Genomic DNA, 11,985 nt, shown 5'->3' with positions numbered 1-11,985 from the left:
TTTTGTTTGTTTTACAAATCAGAAAGGTGAACTTGGCTCATAGAGTCTACTTGGTGAGCTCAAAGATACCTCCAGAGAATAAAATTTATAGTGTTGTGACCCCATGGACTGTAGCTCTCCAGGCTCCTCTGTCCATGAGATTCTCCAGGCAAGGATGCGGTAATGGGTTGCCATTTCCTTTTAAAGGGGATCTTCTTGACCCAGGGATCGAACTCCTTGCATTGCAGCCAGATTCTTTACCATCTGAGCCACCAGAGAAGCCCTATTTTATTCATAAAAGTGAAAGTCACTCAGTTGTGTCTCACTCTTTGTGACCCCCACGGGCTATACAGACCATGGAATTCTCCAGGCCAGAATACTGGAGTGGGTAGCCTATCTCTTCTCCAACGGATCTTCCTGATCTAGGAAGCAAACCAGGATCTCCTGCATTGCAGGCAGATTCTTTACCAACTGAGCTATCATAAAAGAAGCTAAAGCACCTAACCTCATTTGATTTTGAACATAGACTTTTAACAGTTCTTTGGTCCAGGTCTGTGACATCCCTGTGGAGAAAGAAACTCAGACAATAGAGTAAGTGGGAACATCTGGATTAGAATAAGGGCTAAATCCCCGGAGCCTGCAGCAAAGGAGAGAACGGAGAGCCAGATTTTTTTAAATGTCGAATTTTAAGCCGGATTTTTCACCAACATTCTTTTTTAAGAAAATTATTTTTTATTAAAGGATAATTGTTTTACAGAATTTTGTTGTTTTCTGTCAAACCTCAGCAAGAATCAGCCATAGGTATACATATGTCCTCTTTCACTAACATTCTCCCCTCTTGATTTTTAAGTGCTAGCCAAATGAAAATAAGCAGAAGAGCGATGGGGGACAAAGGGTCCCAGGCCTTGAAGCATGCCTTTTGTTCTTGGTGTGTGGGCAGTAAAGACCGTGGAACGGGGTACAGGGCTGAGAAGACAACGAGCAGCCTCATTCAGTTGCTCTGGTGTGTGGAGTCCTTCCCAGGCAGCTGGGCTCCTGGGTTTTCAGCGCTCTTCCTATCTTTGAGACCAGCTTACAGTTTTAAGTGTTGAAGCGGCCAGGAAGGAGCACATTCAAACCTTCCTTGAATGCTGAGAATGAAGTCCATTTATCCTGGTCTGGAAGGAGCCTGGCAACAGCAGTGTGGCCAGAGGGATAAACAAGGAGCAGGGACAACCCCTAAGGCTTCAGGTATCTCTCTCACCTCTTCCCAACAATATTTTGACAACACTCCCAGGAGACTTGTGACCTAAGTCTGTTTACACACAGAACACTTGAAGTCTACCTTGTAGGGGAAGAAATGTCATTTCCCCACTACCCTCCTAGGTTCTTCAGTTGGGGTCCTGTCATTAGACTAACAAAAGACAATTTGGGCATATACAGCATAATAAAAGAATAATAAAGTTTTAGTGAAATGACCCTACAAAAGGAAGAAGACTTTCCAGGATTGGCAAATTGTAGGGAAGTAAGTATATGGGAGCAGAGAAGGCAATGGCAACCCATTCGAGTGTTCTTGCCTGGAGAATCCCAGAGACAGGAGTCTAGTGGGCTGCCGTCTATGGGGTCGCACAGAGTCGGACACGGCTGAAGCGACTTAGCAGCAAGTATATGGGAGAAACTAATGGGACATGAATGTTAGGTTTGTTATATAGATTTTTTCTTGTACCCTCTCTGGGCTAAAGGCTAGAGTTGTCTCTGGTGATTAACTTCTGTCCTTTCTGGTAAAGGTGGAGGGGTGCCTTAATAAATTTATGTCCTGCTTTTAGGCAAATAGGGAAAGGGCAGAGGGCTTTTTTTCAGCCTCTTTTACTCATTCTCTTCAGCTTGAAATAATCAATACGCCAAAGTGGCATATTGTGGGGTGGCATATTCTGCTACCCATCAATATCTATTTTTGGAAGGGAGTTGTTGATGTTCAGCTGCTCAGTCATGTCTCACTCTTTGCAATGCCATCGACTGCAGCATGTCAGGCCTCCCTGTCGTTCACTATCTCCTGGAGTTTGCTCAAACTTATGTCCATTAAGTTGATAATGCCATCCAACCATCTCATCCTCTGCCCTTTCTCCTCCAGCCTTCAATCTTTCCCATCATCAGGGTCTTTTCCAATGAGTCAACTCTTTGCATAGATGGCCAAAGTACTGGTGCTTTAGCTTCAGCATCAATCCTTCCAACAAATATTCAAGGTTGATTTTCTTTAGGATTAACTGGTTTGGTCTCCCTGCTGTCCAAGGGACTCTCAAGAGTCTTTTAGAACACTACAATTCAAAAGCATCAATTCTTCAGGGCTCAGCTTTCTTTACAGTCCAACTCTGACATCCATACATGACTACTGGAAAAACCATAGCTTTGACTATATGAACCTTTGTCAGCAAAGTTCATGGTTGCAGTCACCATCTGGAGTGATTTTGAAGCGCAAGTAAATAAAGTCTGTCACTGTTTCCATTTTTTCCACATCTGTTTGCCATGAAGTAATGGAACTGGATACCATGATCTTAGTTTTTTGAATGTTGAGCCAGCTTTTTCACTCTCCTCTTTCACCTTCATTAACAGGCTCTTCAGTTCCTCTTCACTTTCTGCCATTAGAGTGGTGTCATCTGCATCTCCAAGAAACACAGATTAAAATTTTTAAAGATGTCCATGCTGAAAAGGGATGTCACTGTTGGCAGAAACATCACACATTTTTTTACAAAGGTGTGAGAAAGATGAGCACTCTTTAGAGTTTGAGATAAGCAGATTTAGGTGAAAAACAGCCTTATGTTTTCCCTCATGGAGCTTTTACACATTTAGGAATCATAGGAGAGCTGATGCAGCTGAAATTTTTCCCTGCTGCTGCTGCTGCTGCTGCTAAGTCGCTTCAGTCATGTCCAACTCTGTGCGACCCCATAGAGGGCAGCCCACCAGGTTCCGCCATCCTTGGGATTCTCCAGGCAAGAACACGAGTGGGCTGCCACTGCCTACTCCAGAAGTTGTTCCCTAGGGAGCAGCAATCTGGTTGGAGGGCAGGACCTGAAGCTGTAGGTGCCTGCTGCTGCTAAGTCGCTTCAGTCGTGTCTGACTCTGTGTGACCCCATAGACGGCAGCCCACCAGGCTCCCCCGTCCCTGGGATTCTCCAGGCAAGAACACTGGAGTGGGTTGCCATTTCCTTCTCCAATGCATGAAAGTGAAAAGTGAAAGTGAAGTCGCTCTGTCGTGTCCGACTCTTAGCGACCCCATGGACTGCAGCCCACCAGGCTCTCCTGTCCCTGGGATTCTCCAGGCAAGAGTACTAGAGTGGGGTGCCATTGCCTTTTCTAGTGCTTTACCTAATGATAGTTGGCCTGGAATCCTCAGTGCCAGGCATTGTTCTAAAACCATTGAATGCACTAGCTCATTTAATCCTCACATCTAAAAGGAAGGTACTCTACCATTCATATCTGCAGATGAGGAATTGAGGCAGGTGCCTTGCCGAACATCATATAGGGGTAAGTAGTGGAGCCAGAATGCAGACCCAGACGGACAGACTCCAGAGCCCAAATTCTAAAGACTCACTATTCTGCCTCTACCAAGGTTATAGAAATGTAATTATCTATATGAAAAAGAGCTACTGGAAAGTTTCCCTAAACCACACCAGCACTGTCACTCCGTACACAACTCCAGAGGCTTTTTGGAAAATTCAAGAATATGAGATGCCTTGTTGGGAGACACTGCAGGCCAGAGGTGCTGCTCTTGTGGAATTCAATGTAAGCAATACCAGGAGGATGCAACCTGGGGCTCTTGCCTGTAGCTCCCTGTGGTGCCTGCAGAATCCAGGCTTGGATCTGAGGTCTATTTCAAGAAAGCATTTCTTATGGATGCAGGTCAAATTTCCCTATACACTGAAAACTTTTTTAGTCCTAGGCCTTGATCATGTAGAAGAGAGAAGGAAAAGGAGAAAAGAAGAAATTAGAATGAGGGGAAAGATGTTGGCTAGTGTGGGAAGCAGGTGATGACAACCTCTAGCCTTCAATGTTAGAACAAAGCCTAAGGTCCAGGTGGTCTAAAGATTGCCCTCTGCTACTGTCTGAATGTTTGAGTTCCACCCAAATTCATATGCTGAAATTCTAACCTTCAAAGGTGATGGTATTAGGAGGTGGAGTCTTTAGCAGAAGTTTAAGTCATGAGGGTGGGGCCTTCATTAATGGGATTGGTGCACTTAGAAAAGAAGCTCCACAACACTCCCTAGCTCCTTCCACCAGGGAGGATACCAGGAGAAGTCTGTAATTTGGAAGAGAGCCCTCATCCAACCATACCGGCATCCTAATCTCAGACTTCCAGCCTTCAAAACTGAAGAAATAAATCAGCATTGTTCATAAGCTACCCAGTCAACAGTATTTTGTTATAGTGGCCTAAATGAACCAAGGGATCCTCTAATATTTTAAAGTGGATGAAAGGACAAGACAGCAGGTATACTTGTGAAATAAAGCTGGTAAAAGGGTTTAGTCTGTCAACTACAAATTGGCACTTGCCAAGGGCATTTGCCAGCAACTGAACACCAACAAGAAGGGCGTGTTTGCATTCTAGCCATGCTATTACAGCTGCTGACCTTCAACACTCCCTGAAGGGAATTCAGGGTGGAGAGTGAGTCTCTGTGTTCCAGGGAAACTGGTGGAACAGGTCTTTAGATAGATATTTTCAGGAGCTGATTTCATGATCCCAGTCCTTGCATCTCCTCATATCTAGAAAAGCACTCAGTCCCTTCATGGACACATCAGCTCCTCCTGACTAGCAGAAAATCCTGTGGAGAAAGCACTTGACTGCATTGAAATCCCCCTTCTCCAAAATCGTACATATTGACCTTCCCCCACTACTTCTTTGGAGCAGTCTCTCAGAGCTATTTGAGGTGCTGTCTCCCAGGCTGCCCCAAATAATACTTAACTTGCAACTCTCACTTTATGCATATTTTTAATTGGCTAGCCCCATGTCTGTTAAATTTTATTTGGGGCAAAATGAGGACTGCAGCCCAGGAGACAGCAACTCAGATAGCTCTGAGAAACTGTTCCAAAGAGGAAGGTGATATATGAGATTTTGGTGAAGGGGAAATACTTGCAATCAAGCACATATTTTTTCCCATAACGTTTCTACTAGACTTGTGAAGCTTTTGCTAGTCAAGAGGAACAGTCATCACCCTGAAAGATTTTAGTGCTTTTCTAGATATGAAGAGATACAAGAATTGCGCTCATTAAATCAGCTCGTGAAATAGCTAACTATCTGAACAACTGTCCTGCCAGTTTTTTCCCAAATAGAGTCTCATTTTTGCTATCCGCCCTGAACTCCTTTCAGGGGGTGTTGAAAGTCAGCAGTTGTAGCAGCACATGATTTAATCCTTGTAGAGGTAGATGGCAAGCACCCACGGCAAGTGCCAGTTTGTAGTTGACAGAGGTAGGGAAATGTACAAAGGCACAAATAGCCCTGAAGAAAAGGTACAGTACCTTTCCTGTAGCTAGACATGCTACCACTAGGTGGCGCTAGACCTTTCTGTCATGGCTAGTCTCAACGTGATGCTATGTTAAAGGCATGATTTCCTGGACATAGAGTTAAGTATGAGGAATTAAAAATGGCTAACTTCCCTTATCAGATTGGCAAAATTTTAAAATCTTGTACAGGGGAAGAAAAAGAATTTTGCATCCACCCTTCTAAGTTCTTGGTTGAGGAACTGCCCCTTTTTCCCCATCCGCCCAACCTCCCCCACCCCGCCCCCCACCCCCCACCCACCCTGTAATTTATCTTCAAAAGGTTGACTTCTACTTGGTTTTCAGAACATTTCCTATGTTTTTATTTATTTATCTGTTTGCTCCTTTTAAAAAGTAATCAGCTCAAGATAATCCTTATGTCAACGTCAGTTCAGTTCAGTTCACTTCAGTCGCTCAGTCGTGTCCGACTTTTTGCGACTCCATGAATCGCAGCACGCCAGGCCTCCGTGTCCATCACCATCTCCCGGAGTTCACCCAAACTCATGTGCATCGAGTCCGTGATGCCATCCAGCCATCTCACCCTCTGTCGTCCCCTTCTCCTCCTGCCCCCAATCTCTCCCAGCATCAGAGTCTTTTCCAATGAGTCAACTCTTCGCATGAGGTGTCCAAAGTACTGGAGCTTCAGCTTTAGCATCATTCCTTCCAAAGAAATCCCAGGGCTGATCTTCAGAATGGACTGGTTCGATCTCCTTGCAGTTCAAGGGACCCTCAAGAGTCCTCTCCAACACCACAGTTCAAACATCAATTCTTTGGCGCTCAGCCTTCATCACAATCCAACTCTCACATCCATACATGACCACAGGAAAAACCATAGCCTTGACTAGACGGACCTTAGTCGGCAAAGTAATGTCCCTGGTTTGGAATATGCTATCTAGGTTGGTCATAACTTTTCTTCCAAGGAGTAAGCGTCTTTTAATTTCATGGCTGCAGTCACCATCTGCAGTGATTTTGGAGCCCCAAAAAATAAAGTCTGACACTGTTTCCACTGTTTCCCCATCTATTTCTCACGAAGTGATGGGACCAGATGCCATGATCTTCATTTTCTGAATGTTGAGCTTTAAGCCAACTTTTTCGCTCTCCTCTTTCACTTGTAGGGGAGCAGAATTTGCCACTGTACAATGTCTCTTTGGCATGCTTAGTTGCTCAGTCGTGTCCGACTCTTTGCGACCCCGTGGACTGTAGCCCACCAGGCTCCTCTGTCCATGGGGATTCTCCAGGCAAGAAGGCTGCAGTGAGTAGCCTGTCCCTTCTCCAGGGGATCTTCCAGACCCAGGAATCAAACTGGGGGTCTCTTGCATTGCAGGCAGACTCTTTACCAGCTGAGCTACCAGGGAAGCCCCTCTCATTGGCATATTCATTATTTTAAGCTGGTTATTCTCTGAGAAACAGCAGACATGGTGAAGTGAAAGTTGCTCAGTCGTGTCCGACGCTTTGTGACCCCATGGACTCTACAGTCCATGGAATTCTCCAGGCCAGAATACTGGAGTGGGTAGCCTTTCCCTTCTCGAGGGAATCGTCCCAACCCAGGGATCAAATCCAAGTCTCCCATATTGCAGGCAGATTCTTTACCAGCGAAAGAAAAGCCCAAGAATACTGGAGTGGGTAGTCTATCCCTTCTCTAGCCGGGGCTCTGTAAACCAAGTGGGAGTTGCCCTCCTGTAAGAAATGATTACATGTGTGAGGGAAATCTCCATTTGGAAGGGTGTGCTTTCTCTGTCCCTCTAAGAGGAAGATGACCAAATCTCTGGAAACTTATCAACAGAGAAGGCAATGACCTAAATCCTCATCACAATTACCCTTCTTTACTGTGCTTTTCCTGGTAACGTCCCATAATGCACTGCCCCCATTCTCAACATTCTCTTTTGTCTTTAGCTGAGAATGATATTTAAGGTGAAGAGTTTGGCCATTTTGTTGAGTTACTCAGTTTCCTGAGTCAGTTACCCAGTTTCCTGAATCTCTCCCCTGGATACATGTTATTATTTAAATTTTCTTTTCTCGTGTTAATCTGGTTCATGTCAATTTATTTCTTAAACTAGCCAGAAAAAGCTAAAAGGGGAGAGGAAAATTTCTTCCTCCTCAATACCAAAAGGGCACATGTTCGGGTGGCATATTCTGCTCCCCTTCACTTGATAATACACTTGATCATCAAGGGTGGGGGAAACAAACACATATTTTGCTGACGTGAATATAAAAGGGGGGCAATTTGTTGTAGACTGTAAATTGGCACTTGCCAAGGGCATTTGCCAGCAACTGAGCAACAACAACAACAACAAGGAGGACATTTGCCATCTGCTTCTGTGAAGACGGAATCTTGTGCTGCTGCAGCTGTTGACCTTCAACACTCCCGGAGGCAGTTCAGGGTGGAGAATAAGAGGCGCTTTGCGCTCCAGGGAAACTGGTGGAACAGGTCTTTAGATAGATATTTTCAGGAAATGATTTCATGATCTCAGTCCTTGCATCTCATTTCTAGAAAAGCACTAAATCCCTTCATGATGACATCAGCTCCTTGTGACTAGTAGAAAACCTTTTGTAAGATAAGTGCTTGATTGCTTTGAACGCCCCCTTCCCGTAAATCATATATACTGGCTTTCCTTCACTGTCTCTTTGGAGCCGTTTCTCAGCTATCTGAGGTGCTGTCTCCTGAGTTGCAGTCCTTATTTTGCCCCAAATCAAAATCAACTCTAATTCTCACGCTGTGCATGTTTTTTCAGTCGACAGGGTCAATTTCATAATAAAACTACATATACATTTAAAATATGACCTGGCCAACATGTTCTCAGACAAAACTTGTCTGCTCACCTGCCATGCAGCAAAGCCAGTCTACTGATAACACGGTGTGGTGAAGGAAAGGACAGCATTTATTGATGTTTCAGAAATCTTTTTTGGGGGGCCATATCAAGTGGCTTGCAGGATCCTAATTCCCGAGCCAGGGAATCTAACCTGTGCCCTGTGCAGTGGAAGTGCAGAGTCCTAACCACTGAACCGCTAGAAAATTCCTGATGTTTCAGGAATCTTAATCGTCAGCCTTCCGGTTCCAGCCAGTCTGGGGTCTATGGACTTGTGGTCAGCATGAAGTCATAGCTCTCCACCTGAGTAGGGGTCTTAGTTTCTGCAAAACAACTCAAATATATGCATCAGATGATTTATTATCTGTGTTCCATGAGGAGAAACTACAACTCTGTTTTATGGCTGAAATACTGTTAAGCCATCATTACTTTTCTTGCTTGATTGCTTTTCCTGTTTTTGTGCATGCCCTCACTTCCCTAATTAGTAACTGCTTAAGTCTGCTCTTTGGAACTCAGAGAAGGCTTAGGAGACTAAAACTTGTTTCTCCAAATAAGCACGGGACATGGAGCAGCTTTTGTACCAGGGAAGTCCTTGCAGGTTCCTGCTCATTTTTAATGCCCCTCCCCTTTTCTTTGATAGTTCTCAACTGTGGCAGAACAAGGATGGGGCAAGAAAGTGAAGATGACAGGGCTGACAGTTTGATCCCTGGTAGAGGAAGTAAGACCATGCTTGCTGCTCATCACAACCAAAAAATCTGGAAAAAAAAAAAAGGGTCAGTAAGCTATGGTGTATTCACACAATGAAATACTACGCAAATGTCAGCTGAAAAACACACAGTGTAGAAGTTGTGAGTTGGGCTTTCCTGGTGGTACAGTGGCTGGGAATCTGCCTGCCAATTGGGGGGACACGGGTTGGATCCCTGGTCCAGGAAGGTTCCACATGCTTTGGGGCAGGTAAGTCTCTGCGCCACAACTGCTGGAGCCCACGTGCTCTAGAACCCTCGAGCCCGAGAGCTGCAACAACACAAACCTGTGTGCCCAGAGTCTGTGCTCTGCAACTAGACACCACTGCAGTGAGAAGCCTGCACACCACAAAGACGAGAGAGCTCACATGGAGCAAAGGAGACCTGGAGCACTAAATAAACACGTACATAAATAGGTAATTAAAAAAAGAAATTGGGAGTTAAGTTTTATTTGGGAACCTTATACAGCACAATGGAGAAGGCAATGGCACCCCACTCCAGTACTCTTACCTGGAAAATCCCATGGACGGAGGAGCTTGGAAGGCTGTAGTCCATGGGGTCGCTGAGGGTTGGACACGACTGAGCAACTTCACTTTCACTTTTCACTTTCATGCATTGGAGAAGGAAATGGCAACCCACTCCAGTGTTCTTGCCTGGAGAATCCCAGGGACGGGGGAGCCTGGTGGGCTGCCGTCTATGGGGTCGCACACAGTCGGACACGACTGAAGTGACTTAGCTGTAGCTATACAGCACAAGAGAACATCTCAGATAGAGCTGAAGAACTTCTCTAAACAGGTAAGGGAGGAGCTGGGATATATATGAACTTTTTCTTTTTCTAGGAAGAACATGTAGTCAAACATCAAAATGTTACTGCTAATCACAAAGAACAGACATCTCAAGTTAAAGGTTTTAGTGCTTCTGTGTTGATGAGAAGATGCAAGAATCTGGAGTCCTTTGAAAATTTTCCTTAGATATGGATCCTAGCCATCTAGTGCAAAAGCACAGAATGTTTCCTGCTTTTTTTCGACCCTGAATATCTGAACATCCTTTCAGTGGAAGACAGCAGTGGCTAGTGGCTTGATCCTTGTGGAACTGGAATGGCAGGCAACATTTTTTTCTTTACACAATTATTAAAAAAAGAGAAAGATTTCTATAACTCAGTTTGAATACATAGTTTTATATATTTAACATATGTGATATATCTAAAATATCTATACATTTTAATAAAATTCTTCAAAGACTGAATTTTTAAAATTTGAAAATTATTATTTTTTTACTTTGGGTACACTAGGTCTTTGCTATGGCATGTGGGCTCTCCAGTTGGGGTTCACAGGCCCAGGTGCCCCATGAGTTGTGAATTCTTAGTTCCCTGACCAAGGATTGAATCCACATCCCCTGCACTGGATGGAGAAGGCGATGGCAACCCACTCCAGTACTCTTGCCTGGAAAATCCCATGAGCGGAGGAACCAGGTAGGCTGCAGTCCATGGGGTCGCGAAGATTTGGACATGACTGAGCAACTTCACTTTCACTTTTCACTTTCATGCATTGGAGAAGGAAATGGCAACCCACTCCAGTGTTCTTGCCTGGAGAACCCCAGGGACGGGGGAGCCTGGTGGGCTGCCGTCTATGGGGTCATGCAGAGTTGGACACGACTGATGTGACTTAGCAGCAGCAGCAGCAGTAGTCCCTGCACTGGAAGATGCATTCTTAAACCCTGAACCACCAGGGAAATCCCCGGGATATGTTTTTTAAATGAAGAAAAAGCAAGGCTTCCTTTTTGGTAAAAAGTGATGAGAAATAAGATAGCATATTATGTTTATTTTTGCAGAAACAAACACAGAAAGAAAAATAGCTAATGAAATTGTTCATTATTGAAACAATTGGTGGGTAACATAAAGGTGAAAGAGAAAGATGATGGAGTGTGGCTCTGAGCATACCACTTTCTATTGTTTTGAATTTTGGAATTATAACTATGTTTTGCATATTTTAAAAAGCCAACAAGAAAAAAATTTGAATTTCATGGGAGAACTTGCCAAAGAGACTGCCATAACAGTACAAAGGAATTGGGAGTTGATTATTCTTGAGCTATGACAGTATTGAAATAGTACTAAAAAGACATATAGAAAAGACAGCATGTCAGGGTTGCACATTTTAAGAGAAGATACTTACACAGCCTGTTGAATGTGCTGGGTGAGAAGCAAACTTAAAAACCACTATGTGATTTTCCATGATGTCTGGCTCTAGGTGGGTGATCACACCATTATGGTTATCTGGGTCATGTTGATCTTTTTTGTATAGTTCTTCTGTGTATTCTTGCCACCTCTTCTTAATGTCTTCTGCTTCTGTTAGGTCAATAACATTTCTGTATTTTATTGTACCCATCTTTGCCTTGGTATCTCTAATTTTCTTGAAGAGATCTCTAGTCTTTCCCATTCTATTGTTTTCCTCTATTTCTTTGCATTGATCACTGAGGAAGGCTTTCTTATGTCTCCTTGCTATTCTTTGGAACTCTGCATTCAAATGGGTATATCTTTCCTTTTCTCCTTTGCCTTTCCTTCTCTTCTTTTCTCAGCTTTTGTAAGCCCTTCTCAGTCAACCATTTTGCCTTTTTGCATGTCTTTTTCTTGGGGATGGTCTTGATCAGTGCCTCCTGCACAAAGTCACAAACTTCTGTCCATAGTTCTTCAGGCACTCTATCAGATCTAATCCCTTGAATCTGTTTGTCACTTCTACTGTATAATTGTAAGGGATTTGATTTAGGTCATACCTGAATGGTCTAGTGTTTTTTCCTACTTTCTTCAATTTAAGTCTGAATTTTGCAATAAGAAGTTCATGATCTGAACCATAGTTAGCTCCCAACCATGTTTTTGCTGACTGTAAAGAGCTTCTCCATCTTTGGCTGCAAAGAATATAATCAATTTGATTTCAGTGTTGACCATCTGGTGA

Source organism: Ovis canadensis, chromosome 1 (assembly GCF_042477335.2).
Source record: "Ovis canadensis isolate MfBH-ARS-UI-01 breed Bighorn chromosome 1, ARS-UI_OviCan_v2, whole genome shotgun sequence".
NCBI classification, from domain to species: Eukaryota; Metazoa; Chordata; class Mammalia; order Artiodactyla; family Bovidae; genus Ovis; species Ovis canadensis.
This window is presented reverse-complemented; position numbering follows the sequence as displayed.